The sequence below is a fragment of the Ursus americanus genome, chromosome 9 (genome assembly GCF_024610735.1).
Source record: "Ursus americanus isolate L20-20 chromosome 9, mUrsAme1.1.p, whole genome shotgun sequence".
Lineage (NCBI taxonomy): Eukaryota > Metazoa > Chordata > Mammalia > Carnivora > Ursidae > Ursus > Ursus americanus.
The window spans coordinates 36,491,950-36,505,175 of NC_142135.1; the positions used below are offsets into that span (position 1 = coordinate 36,491,950).

Genomic DNA, 13,226 nt, shown 5'->3' on the forward strand with positions numbered 1-13,226 from the left:
GAAAATCAAAGAAAACCTTCTGTTCTCATTGGACCAACACTCTCTGGCTGTTAACATGTGCTGCATGTTCTTCATGCACTTACTTAAAAAAAAATCAAAGAGAAAACTCTGATATAAAGACAGATGTTATTTACCTATAGTGTTTTTCATGTCTTTTTAACCACCCCCCCACACACACACACTCAAGAACTATAAAGGTAGGTATTTTTCAACTGGTCATTTACTTACACACATTATAAAATCAGAACCACAACATGACAAAAAATAAAAATTGGGAGGAGTTGACATAAAAATTGTTCAAGGGCATTTTTTTAAATAATGCATTAATATTCTAAATAAGTAAATATGCTTTATTACCAAAATATAAAATCATTAGTAATACAATGACAGGATTTATAATTTCATGATTGAAAACTGTAGCTAAAATATTGCCAAGTGTTGAAATTAACCAAACTAAATCCCAAAACGGCACAAGCAGAGACTAAAAGTTAGTACCAAGAAAGAGACAAATAGACCATCTGATGAAAACATGCTTAGAACCAATCATGTTATTTATTAAATTTAAGATTCTGGACTATTCCTCATATAAAGATTGCTTAAGAGGTATTTTTTTATTTTAAAATGTGTTATTAAAAATCATTCAATCAAGACAAATTTACAGAAAAATCAATGACATATTTGGGGAGAACATTCATAATTAATAAAGTCTAGATTCACTTCCATTCTTTTTCTCAACTCCCCAAAAGAGCCATAAATATAATTTATATAGATTTATACAATGAAACTACTCTTTCTGATATGAACAAACTGCTAGTTCAGACTGCAAGTGCAATTTAAGTCAAATTTCACCTTGATACAAATACAGGGCTGTAAATTAATCAAATTAAAATACACAGAACAATAGTAAAATAAGTTTTTAAAAAGTTTTATCTTGTTAAAGAGTTAGACTATTATGCTTGTTGTCACCTATGATATCTCACATGTTAAAATTACAACCTTTTCTATTCTTTTTAAAGATTTTATTTATTTATCTGAGAGAGAGAGAGAGAGAGAGAGAGAGCGCGCGCGAGCATGAGCAGGGGGAGGGGCAGAGGGAGAAGCAGACTCCCCGCTGAGCAGGGAGCCCCATACTGGGGCTTGATCCCAGGATGCAGCGATCATGACCTGAGCTGAAGGCAGATGCTTAACCAACTGAGACAGCCAGGTGCCCCTCTCTTTTTCTATTTTTAATATTCTCTTTAAACTATGCTTTTAAAAAACCTACCTAAGCCAAAGGTACTCAATGAAATGAAAATATGTGAACATGTATGTATGTGTAAAAACTTATTTTTAATAAGTCTGAACTACCAGTTTGTTCCTATCAGAAAGAGTAGTTTCACTGTATAAATCCATACATATTATATTTATGGTTCTTTTGGGGAGTTGAGAAATAGAGAATAGAAGTGAATCTAGACTTTATTAATTATGAATGTTTTCATTAATGAATATATGAAATCTATATACAAAATCTTTCATTATGTAACTGAAAATGCTATGAGCCTCAGTCTCTGGCAGTGCTAGAGAAATCCCAGAAGCCCTAGTGAAAAGAATCAGTTGTCTGATGGGTTTGGGTGAAGAATGCAGTAACAAAGCAAGGAACAGTGGGTTTCCCAGTTAACAAGCTAATCAGTCATCCCCTAAATCAATAGGCATTACCACTTATTATGACCCAACTGCCCTCCCCAAAAATGTGACCACTCTAGGGAGAGAGAAAGGAACTGACCGCAAAGAGACAAGAAAGAAATTTGGTGGCTACCTGACTGTGTATATCAGTACACATAAAATTGCTGACTTTGCTATATTTAAATTATACTCTAGTTTTAAAATGAGAACTATGTTAATGAAAACAGGGGTATAATTCATCTAATAACCCATTATAGAGAACTTTATAAACCACATTCTACACAACTCTAAAGTACTATGAAAGTTTGCTATAGTTACATAGTATTTTCAGGTATGGTCAGACCTCTAAATAGTTTTCCAATTTTTTTCTTCACTCACAGGGATTCTATAAAAATAAGAATATTTTGAGAAATAAGTATGAAAAATTAAGTATTCACCTTCAAATATTATCCCTCCCCAAAAAAGTTAAGAACATGATGAGGCTAAACAACTAATATCTAGGAGCACCTGGGTGGCTCAGTCAGTTAAGTGTCTGCCTTCAGCTCAGGTCATGATCCTAGGGTCCTGGGATCAAGCCCCATGTCTGGCTCCCTGCTCAGCAGGAAGCCTGCTTCCCCCTCTCTTTTTGCTCTTCCCCCCAGCTCATGCTCATACTCTAAGAAATAAATAAAATCTTAAAAAAAAAAAAAAAAAGTTTGAAGAAGGCGCTAACGATACAAAAGGACATTCTCCAAACATCCCAAGTCACAGTTACAGCAGCAAATATAACATGGTTTGAAAACCCCTAATCAACTCTAGAATTTAAACATCTCTGAGAATATGGATAGTTATTTGCAAGCCTGATTATATTTTATTCAATTAAGGAAAGCCACATATTGATGTAGAATAAAAAACAAGTTAGCTACTAATACATATGTCAAAGATGAATGAACCTCAAAAACATTATCTAAGTGAAAGAAGCCAGATACAGGATACCACATATTGCATGATTCCACTCATATGCCATAAAAGATAATTTATAAGAAAGTGGTTACCTGGGGCCAGAGACAGGGATTAACTATAAATGGGCATGAGGGATCTTTCCAGGAGGGTGAAAATGTTATAAAACTGATTTATGGTAACAGTTTTATAACTCAATTAAGGTGCTAGCAATCACTGAATTACATACCCGAAATCGGTGGATTTTATGCTAATATAAAGTACATCTCAGTAAAGCTATTAAAAAAAATACAAGTTAGGGCGCCTGGGTGGCACAGCGGTTAAGCGTCTGCCTTCAGCTCAGGGCGTGATCCCGGCATTACGGGATCGACTCACACATCAGGCTCTTCCGCTATGAGCCTGCTTCTTCCTCTCCCACTCCCCCTGCTTGTGTTCCCTCTCTCGCTGGCTGTCTCTCTCTGTCAAATAAATAAATAAAATCTTAAAAAAAAAAAATACAAGTTAACAAAGCTATTCCTATGGAAAGATGAAGTTAGAATGCAAATTTAATGCGAACTGGCCATATATTCCCTCATCTGGTAATAGGGACTGCTAATCTTGGCTCTTGACTCAGATCTAAAAGTGAAATCCAACTTCTCTATTTACTGTATGTATAAGCATTAATAAGACAAAGATATGTATAAAATGAGTAAAATAGTGTCTCATAACGTTGTCATGAAGATTAAATGAGATAATGCATACAAGACTCTTAGCACTTATCAGAAAGAACGAGTTCTCAACATTTGCTACAACATGGACGGCACTGGAGGAGATAATGCTAAGTGAAATAAGTCAAGCAGAGAAAGACAACTATCATATGATTTCTCTCATCTATGGAACATAAGAACTAGGATGATCAGTAGGGGAAGAAAGGGATAAAGAGGAGGGGTAATCAGAAGGGGGAATGAAACATGAGAGACTATGGACTATGAGAAACAAACTGAGGGCCTCAGAGGGGAGGGGGGTGGGGGAATGGGATAGACCGGTGATGGGTAGTAAGGAGGGCACGTATTGCATGGTGCACTGGGTGTTATACACAACTAATGAATCATCGAGCCTTACATCGGAAACCGGGGATGTACTGTATGGTGACTAACATAATAAAAAATCATTTAAAAAAAAAAAAAAAGACTCTTAGCACTATTTCTGACACATATATGCTATTATTAGTATTAATTTGGTATTAAAACTTCCCCATAAATTTCTCACATACTACTTGCTTACATAGGTTGAAAAATAATTCTGTTCATTAATTTCTAATATATAAATTATACGTAAATTAGATATAACTATTTCTCGATGAATATAAAAAGTAATTATCAGAATGAGATGTGATTACAAAGTAATGATATATTTTGAGTGCTGCCCCCCAAAATTAATCTCAGTAATTTATAATCTATCTTTTCATTACTGTACATATTAAAAACTTTACAATAAAAAACTTTTAATTACAAAGAATTTACATATTTCTGAGTTTTATTCACACTATACATAATGTATAAAAATGGATATTAAGATATAATGCAAAGATACAAATTCAAAATATGCATATTTACAAATAGTTTCAAAGGTTCTAACAACGTTAACATCCATAAATACTGGAGACTGTAATACATGTGAGGATAACTACTGAAGAAAAAAAATCAAATTTTTGGAAAAGCTGAAGTCCAGAATTACCAAGTATACTCTACAAAATCATTAAACAACTGCACAATGTTAGCAATAAGCTGGAAAATAAAACAATGATATATTTAACTAATATATTCCATGAATTCTAATTTATCTGTAAGAACTTTTATTTCAGCTCCTATTACTGGTTGCTCCACCACTAAATGGTTTTCAGTTCAAATAGGAATTACTAACAAAACTAAACAGAAAAACATAGACTAATTCAAAAATATTATGCAATCAAAAACTATGTATATGCCTGAAACTAATATAACACTGTATGTTAGCTACACTGGAATTAAGATTTAATATATATATATATATATATATATACATATATATACACACACACACACACACACATACATATATATGTATACGTATACACACACACACACACACACACACACACATATGTAAAAATCTCCTTCCAATGCTGAAGACAGCAAATGGATAATTTTATATAATTAGATTGTAAAAGACAATCTACACTGTCTCTTAAACCAATTTTTCCCATTTTAAAATTCCCTTAACTAACCCCATAAGGGCAGGTATCTTGCCAATTTTCTTCTTCTCTAGCCAGGGCAATGCAAAGCGGCTAGCACACAGTAGGCATTCATCACATATCTGTGAAACAGACTTGAATGAATGAACAAAGAACAATATCAAGTGTGCAAAAAGGCAGACAAACAGTGGAAAAACTCACTGGAGTTTAAAAAAAAAAAATGAAACTGACTGGGGAGCGTTGTTCACAAAATTGAAGGAAATATATACCCTGTCTATTCTGTCATCCTTCCCTGTTTTAATCATCCAGATAAGGATACAAAAGAAGCATTAATCATGAAAAAGGTAGTACAAAACAAAAAAAACAAAGTATGGGCAAAACAAAGAAAAGTTCTAAGAAATATGCAAGGAAATGTTTAATTAATAATGGCAAGATGGTTATGTTAACAAGACCATGCAAGCGTACCCCAAGTCATACAACACAGAATCCTGTAAGATAGAAGACTAAGTTGTACCATGCACAGAGCCATCTGCTGTGTGGTCCACACTGTTCTATGTCTGACGTGAGATTACAGCTCAAATAAAACTATTACACCTTAGTAGACAGTACTAGTAAGACCTAGTCACTTGCTTTCGGAAGTTTGATGGAAACTGAGCTAATCTGCTACAAAGGGAGTTATTGCAATGCAAAAGCAGGGGGTCAGGAGAGAAGAAGCTATTTCAACAAGCTATCCAAATCAAAAGAGAAAGCTGGTATGAGAACAGTTTGTACTATGTACTTCCCAAATCAACTTTACCATAAGATCAGGATAGTTTATTTTCATTGTGATCATACTTACCCATCTCTAAATGTGCAGAAATTCAAGTTTGGGTGTGAAATGGATAGATGAATTGAGCCAAAGACAACTGAAGATTGCTGTATTTCTCATTCTCAACTGCCCTAAGCTTCTTTAAAGGATCTGTATGTTCTTAAGAACTATAGAGCCATTGTGTAGAAACACAATTTCAGCATTCACATTATTTTGATGAGTCTGAATCTTACTTCAGTGAATGAATCAAACCCTGATTTATCTGCATTTAAAGCAGAAACCTGTGCCAGCAATGTACGCCCTTTTCAAGAGGATTTGACAGAGCCAAAAAGCAAACATTGCTGGATTTATATAAATTTCAGTCTACCCTGAAATGTCTAACTATGTGATCATACACAGAACAGTGTTTTATCTGCTTGGATTTGTTAAAATATATTCTCTTTCACCAGATTGTTAAAATTAATGTTAACATCTATCATTAGAGAAATAATCTCATAATCAGAACATTAAGTGCTTTGGCTGAATTAATTTACCACTTAGTAATACCTCAAAGAGCTTTATTTCAGTATTCTCTTAGATTTCAAACAGAGTAACAGTGAGCACTAGGCCTGTGATAGTATCTTTTTAATGAATAATGCTCACAAAAATTTTGGATTCCCTTAATATTACCGCTTTAAAAAAAAAAAAAAAACTCCTGTTTTCCAATAATTAACAAGCACTACTGCTAATAAAAAGGTGATAAAGCCAGTATGCATATGAATTTGAAAACAGGACAAACATATGTACATATATATACACACACACACAACCTATAGACACACACACACACACAGACACAGACACACACACACACACACACACACACACACACACATATCATCCCAGATGAAGTGTTTACAAATTCATTTTAAAATAGGGACGAAGATCCCAATCTTCCTACTGGTGCTGAGACTTACATCCTCCTAAAGCCGATCCTGAATAAAATAACCAGATGAAAACTCATTTGATTTCATCTTTAATCTTCATTTACTTTAATTTTCATTCTATTTAGTATTATTAAACTTGTCTATAACATATAGACTGTCAAGCACTGTATCTTACTTTTTAAGAAATTAAGTTAAATATCTTTAAAACATGTTTAAGAGAAGACAATCGAGAAAAGATCTCCCTTTACTGTAGAAAGTTATAAAATCTTTCTGCAGAAAAACAATCTAAATTAGCTATCCCTGTAAATGCTAAGAGCAAAAACTACTGTGAAGATAAACTTGTAAACAACCCCAAGAATTCTAACAAATTTATCTTTCTCCTCCTCCCCAAAGTACAGCTATTCCAAATATGCACTTGATCACTTTTTACTTGCTCAAGTTATATCAATTTTTAAGAAAAACTGTGTCAAATGTAAATAATAACTTTTTTAAACAAAAAGCGAAAAATTTATAAAAGACATAAACTAAGCTTCTGGTTTGGGAGTTAGATTAAGATAGAATCTTAACACTAAAAAACAATGTTTTCCCATAGAATTGGAGAAAAAAACCTGCAAATCATATGTATAATAAAAATTTAGTACACAGAATTCATAAGCGACACTTACAACTCAACAACAAAAACATTCAGATTTAAATATAAGAACTTGAATATATATACTCCCCCAAAGAAAATACACAAATGATCAATAAGCAATTAAAAAGATGATTAACATCACTAATTGTTAGAGAAATGCAAATGAAAACTACCATGAAATACCACTTCAAATTCTTTAGGATGACTTTTCAAAAAACCTAAAATAACAAGTATTGATAAAGATAAAGAGAAACTGGAACCCTTGAGCATTGTTGGTGGGAATGTAAAATGGTACAGTCACTGTGGAAAACAGAGTGGCAGTTTCTCATAAAATTAAACATAGAACTACCATATGATCCAGCAATTTCGCCTCTAGGTATACACCCAAAAGAATTGAAAACAGGTACTCAAACAAGTATTTGTACATCCATGTTCAAAGCACCAATTTCAATAGCTAAAAGGTGGAAACAACCGAACGTCCACTGAATGAATAAACAAAGCATATACACACAACGGAATTTTTCAATCCTAAAATGGAATGAATTTAGAAGGAAAGAAAGGATGGGAGAGAGGGAGGGAAGGAAAGAGTATATGGGGGAGGGAAGAAAAAATTCTGACGTATGCTACAGCATGGATGAATCCTGAAAATTTTATGTTAAGTGAAATAAGCCAAACACAAAAGGACAAATATTGAACAATTTGACTTACATGAGGTACCCAGAATAGTCAAATTCATACAACGTAGAACAGTAGTTATCAGGGGCTCAGAGTAAGGAGTAATGGGAAGTTACTGTTTTAATGGGTACAGAATATAAAATTTATGGAGATGAACAGGGGTGATAGTAGCACAACAATCTGAACATACTTAATGTCACTGAATTATACACTTAAAAATGGTTAAAATTACAAATGTTATGTTTTGCGTCTTTTACCATGAAAAAATTAAATAGTAGTAATAATTTCTAAGCAGGGTGGTACAGTTGAAGGAGCCCTGAACCAAGAAAATGAGGATTAAAAAAAAAAAAAAGAAAATGATGATCAAATTGAGGTATTGATATTAACTCTGTGCTCTTAGGTTAAGTAATTTGAACTCTCTGGGACTCAGTTTTTTCATCTTTGAAATGAAAAGATTTTAAGAGATGATGAAAGTGTTTCTTTTCAGTTCAAAACATTCCATGAAAGCACATTCCAGATGCAAGAACCAAAGCTGACAATCAGGCTGCTGCCACTCAAGTGAAGATAAGAGAATTAGCATCCAGGTTAAGTCTTACCAGTTTTAAGACAGTCTGTTAAAAAAAATGTTTATCACAAAAGCATACAGATGAAAATAATCATAGCTCTGGAAAAAAGGAAATTAAAAAGCTCTATCTCCAGGGGCATTAAAAACACTCAACTCTATGTTCTCAAACTGTGGTATTATAAAGGACAAGGCAGTTGAGCAAACCTCCTTTTGAACCCTGTGGGGTGGGTTACTTATTCTCCGTGTTTGCTGATAAATAAATATTGGCATTTTTTTAGACTTGAAGGGCCTAGCTTCCATTAAAGTTACTGTAGTGTTATTCTGAGCTAGCAGAGGAAAATGGCTGCTTCAGTTTCCATTTCAGAGAGACAAAAGGATCACTTCTCCTTTAGACACCATATCAATTACCATGAGCCCACTACCACCAAATCCTGTATTTCCTAATTAACAATGAACTCAAACATGGATTCCACAGAAACATCTTCCTCAAACAAATGAACTGCTCAATAACTTCATTAATCAAAACCAATCCATCTGTTACCGTGCTAAGTAAGGAATGGTCACTTAGAGGGATTCCTCAATCTTGTAAATAAATGTGTTTTCCCATATTCCTTTGACTATAAAAATGACTCATGACATATATAACCAATAATTAGAAAAGAGAAGAAGCATGAAAGCAGATTTTACCTCAATAAAAGAAAGAACTCAAGCACTGCCCAACAAAGAATCTGTTTACCTCACAAACTAGCTAAGTCCCTCTGAATAAAATGTTCAACCCATGACAGACAACTATAAATCAAAGCTGTGTCATAGACTCATAAACTAAGACAATGCCTAAGATTCCACCTAACCCTATTAACTACAATTCTTTGAGATCATCACGGTAATATCTATATGCTGTTACCTATATACTAAGAGATACTAGGAGAGTTCAGATTTATTAGCTGTACTATCTCAACTACCCTCCCAATACATGGAAATCCACTTTAACTACAAGGCAAAAAGCACGCTGAGCCTTTGAAGATGATTAACAAAAGATAATGTACATCTTCAGTCCTTCAGGTAAAAAAGGGATCAAAGACTTTAGAATCAGATAACCTTCCATGAGAATCCTTGCCCAGCCTCTGTGTGACTTTGGACAATTTATGTAACCTCCCTGAATTTTAGTTTTATAAGAGAATATCTATCATCTTAGCTCACAGGATTGTTACAAAAACTTTATTAAACCAAATACCTAATACTGCATTAAAAAGTATTTTCTTTCAAATCCTATGCATTCTTTAATAACCTTACAAGTTACTGTCTTCATGTTCTCCAGGATTTCTAAGCCAAAGTAATTTTTCTCTGTACTTCCAAAGTATGTTGCATTGTCTCTCTACAAACTAGATCACATTTTTTGAACCCTCAATTATAGGAAAAAGTGAATTTGAGATTATAGTTAAATGCAGTATTACAAGCCTGATGAAGAAGAAATTAGGTTAATGAATATTTGATTACCTGGTTTAACTTTCGAGTGTTCATATTAAACTCAGACATTCTTAATTATGTAAAAGTCTAGGCCCAAAAGTAGCCTTCCAAATTCCTCACCCATAGTATCCATTCACAGATCCAATACAGCAACCTTGACTTTGTTGAGACAGTATTATCCCTCTAGAAGCCTCAACACCCCAAAACCAACCTCCTCATGTCTGGATATCTACCCAACCAGTAAAACCCAATTCTACTGCCACTTCTATGAAGCCAACCATGACATCCCAGGGAAATTTTCTACTTTCTTTAAACTAACAGGACATTTTGCTTAAGCCACAATTTTGCCATTTAAAGACAACCGTTTTTTTATGTGTCTGGTGTTCTCTCCCACTAGACTGTAAGTTGTCATCCTCACGGGATATCTCTTAACCTCACTGCATTCTACTGTATTCTTTTCCCAATCCCAACATGTAGCACAATGCCTATCGAAACAAAGAAAATGAAAAAATATTTATGAATGACATCTAATCTCCTCTAACATAACTGAAGCTTCTTAAGGAAAAGGGAAAATGGCACAGGAATAAAAAATAAATTAACACATACTTTAGGTACTTATTTTTCAATTAAAATTGCAGAACAAGGGGTGTCTGGGTGGCTCAGTCAGTTAAGTGTCTACCTTCAGCTCAGGTCATGATCCCAGGGTCTGGGATCAAGCCCCATGTCGGGCTCTCTGCTCATTGAAGAGCCTGCTTCTCCCACTCCCTCTGCTACTCTCCCTGCTTGTAAATGCACTCTCTCTCTCTCAAATAAATAAAATCTTTTAAAAAAATAAAACTGCAGATCAAGAATGTGCAAATGATCAATGTTCATGTAATACAGTACTGTACAGTGACAAAAGCAAACAATATAAAAACTACATTCTACCATATGAATGAATATCACAAATGTGTTGTGTGACAGAAGCGAGTCAAAAAGGAGACTATGGATGATTCTATTTAAGTCCAAGAACAGACAAAAGTAATCTATGTTAAAGATATCAGGATAATGGTTAACATTGAAGGAGGGTAAGTAAGAGAGGCTTTTGAGATGCTGATATTATTGTTTCTTAATCTTTCTGGTAGTTCCAAAGGTTCAATTCACTTATGAAATACCATAATATATGTACTTTTCTATAAAATATTAATATTCCAATTAAAAAGTTTATTGAACTATTAATAGATATATTTATTATACTTTCTCTGTTCTGGGGGGGAAAAAAAAGTTACCCCAAGAATGTATCTAGAAACCTAAAAGCATTACACTGTAGAAATTTTTTGAAAACTGCCTACAGGAGACCAAGCTTTATTCCTACTAGTAATAACAAAGTTATACTTTATTGCCCTTTAACTAATGCTTTATTGCCCACTTTTAAACATCCCCTTACTAAAAAAGGAGGAAAATTAAAATTTGAATTAATTGCTCAAGATCTCTATCATTAAATAATATTATCACTGTGTCTTTCCCATTATACCCTACATATTTCAGTCCTGTTCTAAGGGATTAAAAGAGTAAGTTAACCTGATACAAAGCAATGAAGAAAAAAAGTTTTGAAATGTTTATATTTTTATGTTGGAAAGTGTGCAATACACAATGAAAGATAAAATATGACCAAAATATTTTGAAAAAAATAAATCCTAAGAAACTGGAGTTTAGTATTCACTTGCTCATTAAGCTAAAATATATTAACATGAACATTCAAATGGGAGAAAAATAACTTATTTTCAATGTTACTTAAGCCACATATTTTTTTAAATTAGCAAACCTGATTAAAATAAGTGTTAGTTTGAAATTTCATATATAATTAGTATCAATTTTTAAACAAGAAATATGAACTATGTTGTTGTTTTACATAAAATCTAGATTTCCATTGCTAACTCAAACATACCAACTAAAATTTTTTTTCAATGTGGCATATGTGTTTCAAAAGCTATGATCTATAGTAAATATGCTCTTCTCATTATTGAAAAAATATATAGATTTGGATATAAATAGCATCACACATGTGCTTTAAGAAACTGGAATGTGATTTTTAAAAATCCAGATGAAACAACTTGTGTAATTTGAGGAAGGGAGATACCATATTGGGAACAGAGTTGACAATGATACAACCAGGGTCCTTACTAAAATAATTTCACTCACTACATGAGTTAAATAAAATTCTCAGTTTTCACATGATTTTGATTTAATTCAAGCACTATATGATGTATTTTATCTGGTATCTTATTCATTTCATTTAACTAATATACATCTCAATTTAATGAGTTTTATATGTATTACTTTCAATTTAGAGTCGCTAAGAACAAATTATGGTTTATGGCTTACTAATTAAGGAAAATAATGTAAAGAAACTATTGCAAAGCACTATACTCATGTAAAGCACAGAAAAATATCACTCTCAAATAATACAGAAATGGTCTTAAATACAAAAAAGCAAGTCAGATCCAAATACAAGCACTGTGTGAGCTAATGGGTTTTAGTATTTAAATGGAATATTTTCTTTTAGGTGTCAGCAGACTTATTTTAAATCGCATTTGACAATATTTAAAGTAAGCCCTACATATCCCTAAAATAAACCTTGCCTATTTAAATATTCAATTTTTTTTCATATAAAGGTTATAATTCATTTTGAAAATTTTGGCTTCTTATTTCCTAAAAAAGCTAAGTATTTTCTATAGTAAATTGCACTGTTTTTCTAAAAATCTCAGTGTTATGAATGATAAATAAATCAGCATATAACTGAGATAACAGTGCTCACAAACATTTATTAAATTTGATATTGCCATACCACTGGGACATATCCCATGGTGTTTCCTAGTAGATCAGAATATAAAACCTGGCTCAAATGCAACATGCTATGTATATACAAATAAAAAGTTAAAAAGTGAATCTCTATAAAACATAATAAATGACATGTGGAATATGGATGACTAAGGATAAAATTAAACTTATCAAGAGAGATTAACAATGATCACTTAAAATGGTTTCATTTTATACAAGAACTGATTTTAAGACTTAACTGCAACTTCTATATTTTTTTAATTTTCTGGATCAATAGGCAAATTTTTTTCAAGATGTGAGCATTTAATTTGTAAATTTCATTTTAAAAGTTATATATTATTAAAGAAATATAATTTTTAACAAATGAAGGACTTTAAAGAATATTTTCGAGAATTTATGTTGCTTTTCATAAATAACAAAAAAATAAATCCTATAAAAATAAGCTTACTAATCAGGTTAGGAAAGCAAACATGTATTCTAAATAGTAAAAGTAACCTAATTTTAAAATGTAGAAATAT

At 32.6% G+C, this 13,226-nt stretch overlaps 1 protein-coding gene across 7 annotated transcripts in view; it reads right to left on the reverse strand.

The window, feature by feature from the left end:
* The window catches only part of VPS13B (vacuolar protein sorting 13 homolog B), a 760,370-nt gene that overhangs the window by 610,749 nt on the left and 136,395 nt on the right, over nucleotides 1-13,226 (reverse strand). The gene's annotated exons all lie outside the window — the stretch shown is intronic.